The sequence below is a fragment of the Pectinophora gossypiella genome, chromosome 5 (genome assembly GCF_024362695.1).
Source record: "Pectinophora gossypiella chromosome 5, ilPecGoss1.1, whole genome shotgun sequence".
NCBI classification, from domain to species: Eukaryota; Metazoa; Arthropoda; class Insecta; order Lepidoptera; family Gelechiidae; genus Pectinophora; species Pectinophora gossypiella.
In genome coordinates, this window is record NC_065408.1 from 3,054,751 (window position 1) to 3,070,328 (window position 15,578).

The 15,578-nt window shown below is 38.9% G+C and overlaps 1 protein-coding gene across 1 annotated transcript in view; it reads right to left on the minus strand.

The window, feature by feature from the left end:
• Positions 1–15,578, minus strand: part of LOC126366633 (uncharacterized) — a 341,274-nt gene that overhangs the window by 265,886 nt on the left and 59,810 nt on the right. The gene's annotated exons all lie outside the window — the stretch shown is intronic.

The following is a 15,578-nucleotide window of genomic DNA, read 5'->3' on the forward strand; positions in this document are numbered from 1 at the left end:
TCTCTTATGCACTATTTTACAGGATTCATCATCTCCTTAGCGTATTTTCTTATCGTATTTTAAATTTCGAACATTATTATTTTTTTATTGTTTGGGACCGATTGGATTCAAATCTGCGACCTTACAGTGAGAATTAAGTGTCATTCCGAACGGGCAACCAAGACTCATTTTTTTTTAGATTATTAGATAGATTATGGCTCGTAAAGCGACCTACTGCTGACGAGATTCACCACGGGTACTAAAGAATAATAATCGAATTCTCAGGATCGTATATTATGTCTTTCAAGTAGGAATCAAGGGAAGTTGCAACCAAGTTGCATTTTATGATTGAGAAACGATCGTAAGTATTCAGCGAATTCTGGAAATGGGGAGCTGTAATTTTGACGATAACTGGCGGATAAGGCGTGAAAGAGAGGAGGCCTATACCCAGCAGTGGGTGGAAACAGGCTGAGTAGATAAATAATAGACCGTGTGTGTGTGTGTGTTTTAATTAATAATAAAATAAATCTTTATTTTCCCTTCACAAAGGTAACACAAATTATGTAAACTTAATTAAGGTAATGATACACACTATAGTGCCTTTGTGAGAGACTGGTATCGATACTAGGACTCTGTGTGACAGATCACCAGGCTCCCAACCTCTTACGGAACTCCTAATTTATAACCTTAGAACTATAGAAAAGTGAAGCCAAAACAAAACATAAAATTATAAAAATTGAGTGGTACACAAAAGAAGTATGTAAAGTAAACGTAAAGATTCGGTGTGCGTTTGAGTGCGTGTGTGTGTGAATGTGAGCGCGTGTCTGTGGGCGCATATGTGTGTGTGTGTGTGTGCGTGTGTCTGTCTGCTAGCCCTACGACTACTATCTTGGGATCGGAAACTACTAGCTGTCATTTTTTTGAGATTAAGATTGATAATAGGTTGGTTACTACCACGTACCTTTTCTTATCTGTCATCTAGCCGCCACAGAGACCGATCTTATACAAATATAACAGCATCATGCGCCTATCCCCGAAGGACTAGACTCGTATAGTATATATACAGAGTGTTACTGACATCGCGACAAATACTGAGGGGGATGATTTAGACCATAATTCTGAGTTAATATGAAGTGGAATTTTCCGTCGCAAAATTCATGATTTTTTAGTTTTTTTTTTACATACATACATAAACAGCCTATATACGTCCCACTGCTGAGCAAAGGCCTCCCCTCAATCAACCGGAGGGGGTATGGAGCATACTCAACCACGCTGCTCCAATGCGGGTTAGTGGAGGTGTTTCTACGGCTAATAGCCGGGACCAACGGCTTAACGTGCCTTCCGAAGCACGGAATCATCTTACTTTTTCGGATAATCAGGTGATTCAAGCCTGAAAAGTCCTTACCAAACAAAGGACAGTCTCAGAAATTTATTTCTACAAAGTCCCCATCGGGAACGGACCTCCAGATAGTGAGCCTAACGCTATAACCACTAGACCACGGAGGCACGAAAGTGTTTATATGTCACCGTAAAATTGTAAATAACGTTAGTTTATAATCTATCTCGCGAGATTGTTATTTACAATTTTACGGTGACATATATATTAGATTCACATCTAATATATAAACACTTTTAAAACGTTTAAAATCATTACCTGCAAGTACCTACATATAAAAAGCAAAGTAAATATAAGTGGCGCAATGAAACCCAGAAACAACACATCGGCATTCGAATCGTAATAAACCAGACCAATTCCCACACTCGAACACCCACCATATCTCACTCGAATCTCGCTTAAACACAAGTGACAAAAGCGTCGATATATCCCGTTGACGCTTATTAACTCTTATAATCTTGGAGTATTTAGACGAAAAACTAAATCAATAGGCTATTTTGCACCCTACTCAAACGAGACACTTTTTACGAAACAAAATCAAATCAAAATAAAAAAATTCTGTTAAATTTGTATTGAAATAAACAGTTCTAGTGACGTCATCAATAAAGTCAGTCACAAAAATCACTTTGTGATCCCTAGTTTGGTTAGGACATTACAGGCTGATCACCTGATTGTCCGAAAGTAAGGTGACGCGTGCTTGGAACGGCAAGTTGTGCCGTTGGCCCCGGTTACTACTTACTGATAAGTAAGAGTTACATGAGCCATGTCAGAGACCTTTGGCGGCTCAATGAAACCCTGACACCAGGGTTTATAAGCCACCACCTCACTAAACCACACGATGGAAGAAGAATAAAGTGGGGCAAACATAATAAAAATTCAAAAATAAGTCCAAAAAATGATATTGATTTTTGATTATTTTGACTGAAGTCTATTTCTAGTTTACTATTTCATACTAACATAATACACAATTGTATGGGGTACTTCTATAGCTAAAGGGTTAATAAAGATTTATCACAGCACGGCCAGCAATGTTTGATTTATTTAGATTCTTATTTAAATTCTCAGAGAATCACTTTTTATTTTGCACGATAAATTTTGTTTCATCATCATCAATTTAAGAGCCACGCTCTTGTCGGTGCAATATTTTCCATGCTACTTTTTTAGGGGAAAATAGGGCAGCGGTTTCCCTCTTGCCTTCCGCCCCGCAGTACTCTGTCTGACGCAAGTGGGTTGGCGCCCAGAGTAGTCTATTACAAAGCCATACTAGGACTCCTGTCCTCTGCCTCTGGAAAGTACGGACAGTTACTGCTGCCCTCTGTCAGGTTCCAGGAATTTTGTTTATATGATAAAATATCTAGGAGTCTCTAGCTGTCCAGTCAGCTATTCTGTTCTGCCTCATGAGTTCCGGTCCGCAGCTCTCCCACAGTTACAACAATGTTATCTAATTAGCTAATTACTGAGACCCTCGTATACCTACGCAATGTTCAGCTTTCTTCCCGTGACCACAGAGTAAAAACAATAGTACTACGTATAGAAGGGACACTCCATCCAAATAAAGACAAATATAAAAGTGACAAAACACATTTTCTTTTTTCTATTTAACTTATTTCTGAATTTTAATAAAGATTTCTTTTCCGTTCCCGACTCCAATATGTAGCAAGTTCATTCACCCTAAGGTTGCCTGGAAGAAATTGCTATTTAGCAATACGCCCGCCGATCGTACTTCTCCTGTCACATTTGTAACTGTTTTTAGTGTTGTGTTTAAAGCGTTTTTGTATTGTATTGTAAAAAGTGTGACATTTTGTCAGGTTTTTTTGCGACGTTACAGGTAGTTTTTTCATACAAATTCAGTAGTAATTTTATGTTTTGACGTTTAGTAAAAAGTAACTGTTTTGACTAGTTGGAAACTACCCTGCCCAATACTGCATGTATAAAATTTGTCATCTTTTATAGTACTAATATTTATTTTATTTGTGTGGAACTCTAATAAATTCCGAACATTTAGTACCATGGCAGCACTGGACGGGTGGAATGACGTTTCGCTTTAATTACGCTTTCATTGCGTTCCCCCTTTTAAGTTTATTCGTTACGGCTCTAATTTCACAACGTACGTATTTTGGAACTTTATTTTATATTATTTTATTGCGGCATTCTTTATTTAAACTTAAATCCTGAAATATAACAGGAAAATCTATACAGTAGTGTTGAGTAGTCTATTTATAAATAAATATTAACACGAAGTTTAAGTAATTGTTGTAAATAAACCATTTAAAATAATGTAGAATTTAATTTATTATTTATTTAGCCGTGCCTATTTTATTGTACATTAACAAATTAATCTTTAAAATATGATTTTAAATAAATTAAGGTTTCTTTCAAATACAGGGATATGTGTGTATGAACGAAGCCGAAAAGTAACAAGGACATGCTTTTCAAATAATATTCCAAAATAAAACCGAAAGCAAATTAATCAAATTTGAAGCAATCAAAACTCAGAATGTTGAGCAAAACAAATTATGAAAACTTTTGACAGATCGGCCATTTTTGGGGTCATATGAACGTCAGAGTAAAATCAATCCGACAAATAAACGAATTGCCGTTAGCGGACAAACCCGTGACTTTGCATCTATTCGCATTCAGAATATCTGGATGGATGTCCGAAAAATTGAAATGCAGCAGCCAGCCACAGCTGATCCCCATCATGTCGTAAAATCCCAACAAAACCCTACAATTTAAAGGGTTTTACTAGATTTGAAGGGATGAACTCAAACTGGTCAGGCACAAAAGCCGTCCGTCCGTTCCACGTTCTTTCTTTACCTCTATTTTCGTTAAAATTGAAACATGTTTTTAGGTTTTTCTTGTTTACTTGGCTTTTCTAGTTAACTTACCACAAAAAAAAATGGAAAAATGAAAATTGCAGCACCTCATTTTTCAACCTTAAATAATGTTTGAAGGCTATACAACACTTGAGCAAGGACTAATTCTCATTTTGAATATTCTGTCTCCAGTCTTCTCCAATTACGAAGACTCTTTCATAAGGTACAAAAAAGCCGGTCAAGCGCGAATCCGACGCACCAAAGAGGCTTTTTTTCTTTTCTGTTTGACTTTGCAGTTGAAAACTATAGTCTCCATAGATCGACATGTGTCGCGAAACACTATTATTTTTTGTCATTAATTGCCTACTTTACTTTGTTTTAAGTAAGTACCTATTTCATTCACAAAATAGAAGGGACAGTTTGCGTGAAATTTAAAATAAATAAATAAAATTAAATGTGTATATGTCATTGATTTATATTAGTTGTATATCAATGATATATGTGTATAAATGTACGTTTTTTTTAATTTATTCATTATTACTTTTATTGTCATTAAGTTAAATAATATCCCGATTGAAAATGTAAAGAACTTTAAGTATCTAGGCAGCATAATAACTAAAATGACTCAAGATGTACTTTAGACGTTAAAACCAGAATAGCAATGGCAAAACAAGCTTTCCATAACAAAGGGTGCATATTCAAGGCTAAGATTGCCAAAACTATCAGAAAAAGATGTGTCAAAACCTTCGTATGGAGTATAGCCCTCTATGGATGTGAAACTTGGACACTGACACAGAAGGACAGAGAGAGACTCGAGGCCTTTGAAATGTGGTGTTGGAGGAGGATGGAAAGAATAAGTTGGACAGAAAGGGTTACAAATGAGGAAGTGCTAGTAAGAGTAAGGGAAAAGAGACAAATACTGAGAATTATTGAGGACAGAAGAGGCAAGATGATTGGACACCTAATAAGACACGACCAATTCATTAAAAACATCATAGAAGGGAAGAGAGGAAGGGGAAGACCAAGAAGAGCTTACATGGAACAGATTAAAGAAAAGGTTAACGTCGTGTCTTATAGGGAAGTCAAGGAATTGGCCTTTGATAGACTGGAATGGAAAATGCTACACCGACAAGAGCGTGGCTCTTAAATTGATGATGATGACTTTTATTGTCATTTTTCTATTTTTTATGTATTTAAGTTAAGTAAACCTACTTAATTGTATTGCCTATGTTGTAGTACCCTTACGGGGTTCCTGTTTGTATTTTTCTCTAGTTTTAAAAGCTCTGTAATAACATCAGGAATGAAAATATCTTATCTTACGTAAAAAAACAGTTTTGCTTGATAAGAAAGATTGAATTTTTGGAGTGAAAATTGAAGTCACACAGCTTCGCTAGTAGACACTCAATATAAATAAAAATAAACACTAATATTTCCCCTATGTCGGTTTCTAGTGGACCGAAACAAACAAAAGTTGAGTTCCTCGAAGGACCTACAAGAAACTTTTAAGAAAAAAAGGATTCCGTCCATATTGCGTTGGTGGGCAACATTTGAACGAGCCTAACAAGGGTTTGAGCCTCAATGTTCTGGTCATATTTTCGTTGGTTAATCCATATTTATTCTCCGACCCTCAGACCGGCTGCCGGCCCAAGATAAGGCTTATGGGACTTTTTATATTAATAGTGTTAATATTTTTGTTGGAGTGACGCGCGCCGATAGTTTGCCAGTGTTAAATTCACATTTGCCGAACAAGGGGTTTTAGAAGGTTTTTAAAGGGACGGCTTTTAGGTTATAATGAATTTCGGGACGTAACTTATGGAAGTGAATGTGTTTCCTTGTCATGTACCCTTCACAAGCCGAACGTGGGTCAGTTGGAAACTAAGCATCTAAATTCAAATGATTTATTGCTCCAGTGTGGCCACAAAAGCTTTTATACACGTGAACCCTGCAAGGGCATTGCAACACTTAGCACTCTAACTTACATTCTAAGGAACTTACAGCCACACAAAAAAGTTAATAATACTGAATAACTACCTACCAACTTATTATCTTGCATTTCATCTTGGTCAGAAAATGTGATATGATTATCATCTACGACTAACGGGTTATGAAATAACTGTTTCCAAACATTGTAATTAAGTATTTCTTAGCTATTGAAAATCAATCGTTAATAGCATAATAAGTTCATTCATTCATCCATTAGCAATAGGTTCGCTCTTAATTACATGGGGCTTAAGTATTGCTGGCAAGGAGAGGGTGTATTGTATACACTATACACCCCTCTCTCTGTCTCTTTCTCTCTCTCTCTCTGCCTACCCCTTCAGGGATACAAGCGTGATGCCATGTTTGTTCTGTTATTTTATAAAAAAAGGATTCCATTAAAATAAAAAAGCACGAAGCCTCTGTTAGTTTTCAAAACATGGCCGAAAAAAACAATTGAACGCGTTCTATAATTTTCTGTCGCTCCAGACTGCAGAAGCATTCATCCTTATCCGTACGTAATAATGGCTGAACAAGGAACATTACGGTTATTGCCGCCGACCAATCAATAGAGGAAGTTAGTAGTTCAGTTCTAAGTGAGCTATAGAATCTGTCGATCGTCTGTTGTGAGTTACTTCGGCGTACATCAAAGCCCCGATACGATGACGTGTAACCTAATAAATTGGAGTGCTATACACACGGCTGTTAGGCGCGAGAGCAAATAATGTTAGTTTAGTAATTATTTCAGAATCAGAATCATTTATTCATTATCATAGAGACCTCCCACACTAAGTAGTGTCTTTCGAGGGTCGTCGTCGTGCCAGCGTCCGCGCAATTTCGACCCGACGTCGACGCTGCGGCGACGCGACGCCAATGTTCGCCGGTTGCCGAACGCCGAGCGTGCGCGGCGCTATTGCCATAGGGAGCGAGCCTATTGCCATATAATTTATTCTATTTATTCATGAAACATAAACAGAGCTTCACGACTGTATCTCTGAAAGGAAAAAAGCGAAAAAACTGAAAAAATCGTGCAAATGCGAGTGGAACATACGCACCCAGGATTAGGTTCAAATTTTTATTTAAGTAAATAGTTCGTTTACCACAGTGATAGGGAGAAACTTTCGCTTTACCGTTGAAAAACTGTTGACTCCAAACATCGACTAACAAGATTTGTAAATTAAATTTACGGACTCATGTGTAACCACCACTTACATATATCAGTAAGTAGTAACCGGGACGAACGGCTTAACGTGCCTTCCGAAGACTTACATTCGGACAATTGGTTGACCAGCCTGTAATGTCCTTACCAAACTAGAGATCACGAAGCGATTTTTATGATATATCCCCACCGGGCTTCGAACCTGGCCCCTCCGGATCGTGAGCTCAACCGCTACCGCGACCAATAACATAGCATCACGCGACGACGCGCCGACGCCCTGACCCGAGGTTCGCGCCCAACTGGGCACCCTCAGGCCTGTTGTCTTAAACGTTGTACCGGGTGAGAGCCTTCAGCGCTCCCCATTTGTCCTGCCAAGTAGTTAATGCCATCTGCGGCAAATCTACAACAAGTCACATCAAAAAGAGTGGATAAAAATGGGCAATATTCCACCTCAGAACCCACACGATAAGAACAAGCTGTAGACAGTGTGTCTCGCTTGAACGCATCCGAACGCAGCGGTCATCAAGACGCGGCTTTGTTAGCTGAAGCTGTTGTTGTTATACCAGATTACCTCACTGACTAATGTTTGTCACAGGCTCAGAGCATCCTCCATCGATTTCTGCTCAGTGCTCTGAGAGGCTGCAGGTAATCAATACTGTTACCTACCTATATTTACTCAGCCATGACTGACCAATGACCACCTAGGATCCTGAGAGACATAACATAAATATACTATGTACGTCCCACTGCTGAGATCAGGGCGGTTAAAAAGCCGGTTTCATTGCGCACTTACTTTTATATGCGCAAATGTCAAATTGCAATCTCACATCTAATGAACTTAATGAGAGTGGAAAAACTAAAAGTAAGTAGAATTCTGTGATCTCTGCCTACTCCAATGGGGAATAGGGTGATCTTATGTTTAATATGTAACTTTATATGTGTATATATATAAGCATCTCTGTTAGACGACGGCTTGGGTGTTAATCGGCAAAATAAAGGGTGTTAGTGACATCGTTACGAATATTTAGGGGGATGATTCAGATTATGATTATGAGTAAATAACAAATGGAATTTTCCGTCGCAAGATTCATGTATATTATTGTGTGTTTTTTAAATTATTTTCAATTCTTATTTTTGCGAAGGAAACTTCCACTTGATATTAACTCAGAATAATGAGCTGAATCATCCCCCTCGGTATTTGATACGATATCACTTACACCCTGTACAAGTACATACAAGTAGATAAGGTGTTAGTGATATCGTAACAAATACTGAGGGGGATGATTCAGACCATGATCCTAAGTTGATATCAAGTGGATTTTAGTGTCGGAAAATTTATTGTCTTTTTAAATTATTTTCCGTTTCATACTTTTGAGAAACCGTGGTAGCCCAGTTGGTAGAACGCTTGCCTCTCACTGTTTTCAATTCACTTCTCACAATTGGCCTGTTATAATCATGACATCTCTAGGACTCTGAGGCTCTAGACATAATAATCAATACATTCGCGTCTGTAATCGTGATTAGGAAACCATAAACGCTACCGGTAGATTAATATCGCTGATTACAAATGCAGATTAATTGCAATGGGGTTAATTAGAAATGGGACTGCTTGTAAGCTGTGAGATGGACAAGAAATCATTATCATAAGACTGAGTGACTGGTGGTAGACCGATTCCGGGTATCAACATAACATAATGCTCTTGATTGTATCCAAATTAGGGTTGTCAAAGATACATCCATCGCAAGGTCAACTAAGTAGCCACACTTCACAGAGCTTTCTGCAGCGTACGATGTGCGCTTTGTCATGTCAACAGTTACGATTTATTGATATTTATCTTCTATCGTGTGGGTTGTGAGGCGGATGTCCAACCACAGCAACCCAGGTGTTAGGGTTATAATTGAGCTGCCAAAACCCCCACCATGGCTAATGCAATGACGTCAATAAGTAGTAACTAGAACCAATTTATTGTGCCATCCGAAGCAATTATTATTTTATTTTTGGACAACCGGGAAAATTCTGTAATGTCCTAACCAAACTTAAAGATTATTATTAGTGATAAAGGGGATATATTTCATTTTGATATATCCTAGAGATTTGTACTTTTGTTAGATATAAACATATGTTAGAAGAATATGCAGAACAGTGTCATACAAAAGCGATTTACGAAAAATACGAAACTGAAGATCTACTCAAGTCCGTCACTTAATAAAAAAAAAAAAAACACACACACATACACATACACCCACTCACACTTACTCAAATGTGAATAGTTAGTGGAAGCAGCTTCTGAACCCAAGAAATAATTCGTAGGGCTCACACACACACATACACACACACACACACACACATACACACACACACACACACACACACACACACACACACACACACACACACACACACACACACACACATACATACATAAACACACAACATACATACACACACACATTTACATTATAACTTTCTTATTGCATCTGTATTTATAGATTGAGCGCCTTTCTTGTTATATTGTAAATAGACGCCCGCATTTTATATTGTTAATACAAAAACAATTTAAGACAACAGGCCTGAGGGTGCCCAGTTGGGCGCGAACCTCGGCACAGGGCGTCGTCTGCGAAACCCACACGATAGAAGAAGAAGACGTTCTATAACTTTCAGTTGGAAGCCGTATCCTCGTGCCACCAACACGAAGTTGTTCCCAGATCCAACCCTGTTTCAATATCGAACCTTCGTTGATCTAATAACAGACCAAATGGCTTGTACACAACAAAACAATAACGATACCGACATAAAAATATCAGAACCAAACTCCTTACCGACAAATAAGTTCCATCCTTATTGTCCCCGTCTAGGGTACAATTCTCGGTAGCAAACACACGAAGGGAACTGACCACTGGGTACGTCCAGTGATTTATTGAAAACATAATTAGTTTTGTTCGAGTCAAGGTCGGAATTAACTGCAGTTTCATTCCCCTAATGGCCGCAATAAGGGCGGAACGTTCCTTTAATGATTAAAGATTGTTCCAGAACGTTCTCAGAGAAATTGTGTCAGTAGTGTGAAGCTTAATAGAGGAGCTCGGCGGCGCAGCGGTAAACGCGCTCGGTCTGCGATTGTTGAAGTTAAGCAACTTTCGCAAAGGCCGGCCATAGGATGGGTGACCACAAAAAAAGTTTTCATCCCGAGCTCCTCCGTGCTTCGGAAGGCACGTTAAGCCGTTGGTCCCGGCTGCATTAGCAATCGTTAATAACCATCAATCCGCACTGGGCTCGCGTGATGGTTTAAGGCCCGATCTCCCTATCCATCCATAGGGAAGGCCCGTGTCCCAGTAGTGGGGACGTTAATGGGTAGATGATGATGATGATCTTTATTCGTACAATCAAAGAGCAAAAGCTCAGTCACTGGGTCCAGCGAATTATTTATACACTAACACAGTTGGCTCGACCAGTATAGTTGACGATACGGTTCACCACTTATCACGTTGGTCTTAGAAAATTCGGGTAGGTGTGGGTACTTAGTTCATCTTGCGATGGATGTAAAATTTCAGTCACTGAGCCCAGCGAATTATTTGTAAACAGTGGTGAAATTATGAACCATTAGTTGTCATAATTATAAAATGTATGTTTTTGTAGGTGTTTTCGGTCAATTACAGAAACGACATGTAACCAGGAGGTCTTAAGTGCAACCAGTTAATTTATTACTTTGCAAGAAACGGATTGGACTTAAGGTAAAATATAAATGACAACATCCAACAAAAGGTGGGATTATCTCTAAAAGAAAGTTTCTATGGCCAACCATGCATGGCGAAAAATATTATGGGGTTAAGAAAGTTACGCAGTTTAGCTTAAACAGAAGAGAACATTATAAGAATATGCCTTAGACAAAAAAGAAAAATAAAATGAAATGTAATTATATTTGTAGGTTTTGTGTTGTGTTGCTACATTGTTCCTTGAAAAAAAGTATCTTGTAAGTACTACCGGTTAGGAATGGGGTCTCAAAATAAGAGTAGTCTTCTATCGTGTGGGTTGTGAGGTGGAGTACCAACCTCATCAACCTTGGTGTCAGGGTTACTATTGAGCCGCCAAAGGCTCACATGGCTCATATAACGATTACTTACTTACATCAGTAAGTAGTAACCGGGACCAACGGCTTAACGTGCCTTACGAAGCACGGATCATTTTATTTTCGGACAATCTGGTGATCAGCCTGTAATGTCCTAACCAAACTAGGGACCACAAAGTCATTTTTGTGATATGTCCCCACCGGGAATCGAACCCGGGACCTCCGGATCGTGAGCCTAGCGCTCAACCACTGGACTGGACCACGCAGGTCGTTAGGAGTAGTATGAAAGCCTAAAATGAAGAGGTTTTACCAACAAACGAAGACAAATCCCAAAGGTCAAGAATAAACATTGTTTGACTCTCATACCTAATGACAGCAATAAGGGGGCCATTTTCCTAATGTTAAGACTATTTCCTGGAATACTGTAGAAACATTAGGGCTTTCTAGAACTTTCTAGAGCAGGGGTTTCCAACCAACGATCCGCAGAATACCGTTTAAAATAAATCTGCGCAATAAAGTGATTCTACTTAAGTATTTAAAATAACATCCATACCCATATACGTCCCTCTGCTGGACACACGCCTGCTCTCAATCTACCGGAGGTGTAGGTGGTGATTAAGTTTTTAATTATAATGAATTTACTTTCATTTAGTTCTTAAATTTATTTTAAAAATTAAGACTGACTTCTTTGTACTGCGTTTTTTATTTATTTATCGCAGTAACATTTTTTTTAATGTGTAAAGAGAATTATTTATTCTACTTTTAGAATATAATATACGACAAGGAATATGAACTATTACGAATAAATGAATGTTTGAATTCAATCATCATCTCCGGGCGGTGAAACGGTCAGTAAGGTCGTATTGATTTACATAAATCGCGTCGTGTGACAATCTCCTAAGAGTCGCACTAAACAAAATGGCGACGTAATCATCTCAGAACAAAAAGGTTGGCCACCACTGATCTAAAGGTACATTACACAGAACAGAAGTGCTCACATTTCTCAATGCCTGACCATAAGAAGTTGGCGTGTTTTAGAAGCGACCCGTTACATTTGAGGGAGATAATGGTCAAACGTATCACGCAGTCGAGAACACGAGAACCATGGTGGAGTATGTCCTAGCACCTCCAGTTGTCTAAGAGGAGGCCTGTAGGGTTAACACACATACATACATGCATAAACTCACGCCCGTTATCCCTAATGGGGTGGGCAGAGCCACAAGTAATCAAAGACAACTTGCAGCCACTGTTGATACGATGTCGTAAGCTGGATATGATGAACCTTATGGTGATAAGGGATCAGCCTATCGCCCATAACATTAGTCCATCATGTTGGAGGACACAATCCCTCTGTCGGTTTTTACGACATGCCCGGGAAGAGTACGTTAACGTGTAGGGTTAACATGCGCAAAATAATAAAAAAATGACACGGTAATTTTATCGATTTTTGTCGATTAGTGCTAGTATGCGGACACAAATAAGTCATGCTGTTGTGTCAAATACGAACTCAGTCACGTGCCGTGTTAGGGAAAAAAACAAACGTATCAATTTCGAAAAAATGTATTTAATCGATTGATAATTTTATCACTCTGCTCATATTGGCTCTGCTGAAGTAAGCAGTGGGATGTATGTAAGCTGTTTATATTTATTTGGTAAGCACACTGGGGCACCGTGGCAAAATAATAAACGCTTCTAAGTTCTAAGTTTGAAATATGTTTGGATCACAGATAATCAATATTTCGTGGTTTCCAGAATTTATACCAGGTTACTGACAGTTGGCGAGCCCCTAATAACATGCAACCTAAACACAGCTAGCGAAGTGAGGGTGTACGTGTTCTATACTCTTCTGCCATATTATATTATGTCCGACTTTTTTTGACATAACTTATTGTAGATTTGCCGCAGATCGCATTAACTACTTGGCCGGACAAATGGGGAGCGCTGCGGGCTCTCACCCGGTACAAAATTTAAGACAACAGGCCTGAGTCAAGGCGTCGTCTGAGAGGAAGAATATTTGAAATAATTAATCGACCCTAGTGGTTCGATAGCAATAAGCGCTGAATGAGGGAAATCATCAACCACGACGACGGGGTCGGTATCGGGGTTGTGAAGTGTGTAGTGTTGTAATGTGACCGTACCTACGTCACACCTATATAGCGTAGATTTAAGTATCGTTTTGTAATATCATTCATTGGAGCTCCGGAAATATACGTGAACACAATGTACTTGCTGTGTATTGATTTCTACCGTGTCTCCGACCACTCCAATCACCCTCTCCAGTGACTCCTACTGAACATTCAACATTACAGTGTCTCGAGCTGATTGGCCATCTCTATGGCTAGAGTAGTCGGGTCGTCGGTATCGTATATTACGTCCTTCGGACGCCGATAAAATTATGTCCTACGGAACCCTATAAAGCTCAGATATTTTACTAAACTGTAACCTTTTGTTCTTGATTCCCCTTTGTTTTTCTGACTTCTTTTAGAAAGACTAACCTTTATTAACTTAGTAATTTATTCAGGGCTCTAACAGTGCTTCGTCACTCTGAGTACTTAAGTTATTTACCTACCAACGTTTCAATGAGCGTTTGGGCAGTGTGGGTGCGTCTGCGGCCCTATGGGACCGCAAATACGAAGCGATTACAACTGTATGCTTAAGAGTTTAGGCACATTTCATCACGCAACTGTCATCGATGAAATCGCCAAGACGGAGTACAAAATGAATTGTATACTGAGAGATTTATCTGTTACTCAATAATTATTGAGTAATCTGTGACTACAAATTAGATTTACTTTGCTCAAGTTTCAGATTAAGTTATTTATCAAGCATTAAATAAACACACGTCTAAGTAGGGCAGGCGATTAGATTGGCTGAGCTACGACCAATTAAGTAAATTTTAGGTTAACTTTAAATTACATAACATGATTTTTATAAAGGTTTTTTTTTACGAGGTGAGTAAATGTTATAATTTTTCATAGGTCTTATAAGGTACATACCTAAGTACATCTACATCTTACTACTCAAATCAATTCTTATCACGCAATTGTAAGAAAAAGAAATATTTTCCTATTATACATTTCCTTTATTTGCATTGTGAACCTCTCGCTACGAGGGCTACGGCGCTACGCCGTAGCCACCATCGTAGCAAGTGCTACGCGGAATATTTCAATGGTGCTATGAAATAACGAGTTCCCTAAAAGGGTAGGTAAACAGTTTCGAATAGGCCCTCATTTGCGGGGTCATACGGTTGCCTGATCTTGTGTACACTATATTTGAATAGAATTGAGTTGAATAAATAGGAAATACGTGTCTGTATGGGAGAAAGAGGTGACGATGGAAATGTTTCAATACACAAGTGCTCGTTAGCACATAAACCTATGGCCGTAGAGATAATAATAATCACTGGTTATAGTCACTGTCACATTTACATTAAATTGTCTTAAGCGCCCCCTACATGTTGGCTTCGACTCAACAGATCCCTTATTATCCAGGTATCCATAGGTAATGGAAACGAAATACAAAATAATAATGAGGAGCTCGGTGGCGCAGCAGTAAACGCGCTCGGTCTGCGATTGTTGAAGTTAAGCAACTTTCGCAAAGGCCCTTCATAGGATGGGTGACTACAAAAAAATGTTTTCATCTCGAGCTCCTCCGTGCTTCGGAAGGCACGTTAAGCCGTTGGACCCGGCCGCATTAGCAGTCGTTAATAACCATGAATCCGCACTGGGCCCGCGTGATGGTTTAAGGCCCGATCTCCCTATCCATCCAAAGGGAAGGCCCTTGCCCCAGCAGTGGGGACGTTAATGAGCTGATGATGATGACAAAATAATAACAAAACAAGCCCACTACTCTATCCCAATAGGGGTAGTTAGAGCTAAATCCGTCATAAGATAAACTAAGTAACCCCGCCTTAAAGAGCTTTCTGTTAGATCCACGTGATAGCTGGTGAACCGTATCGCTTGTCATGTATAATGCTCGAGAACTGTGTTAGTGAAAACTGCACTTAAGATAAATTAATACAAACACATAATTATAAACCTTTTATCAATCCGTTCATTTATTCGCTTTTATTAAGCTATAATGGAATGGGCGTAGCCATACGTGTGATTCATAAGGTAAAAATTGCAGCCATTTTCGATACGAAATGCTCTGATGGATATGATGAACCTCACAGATGATCAATTTAT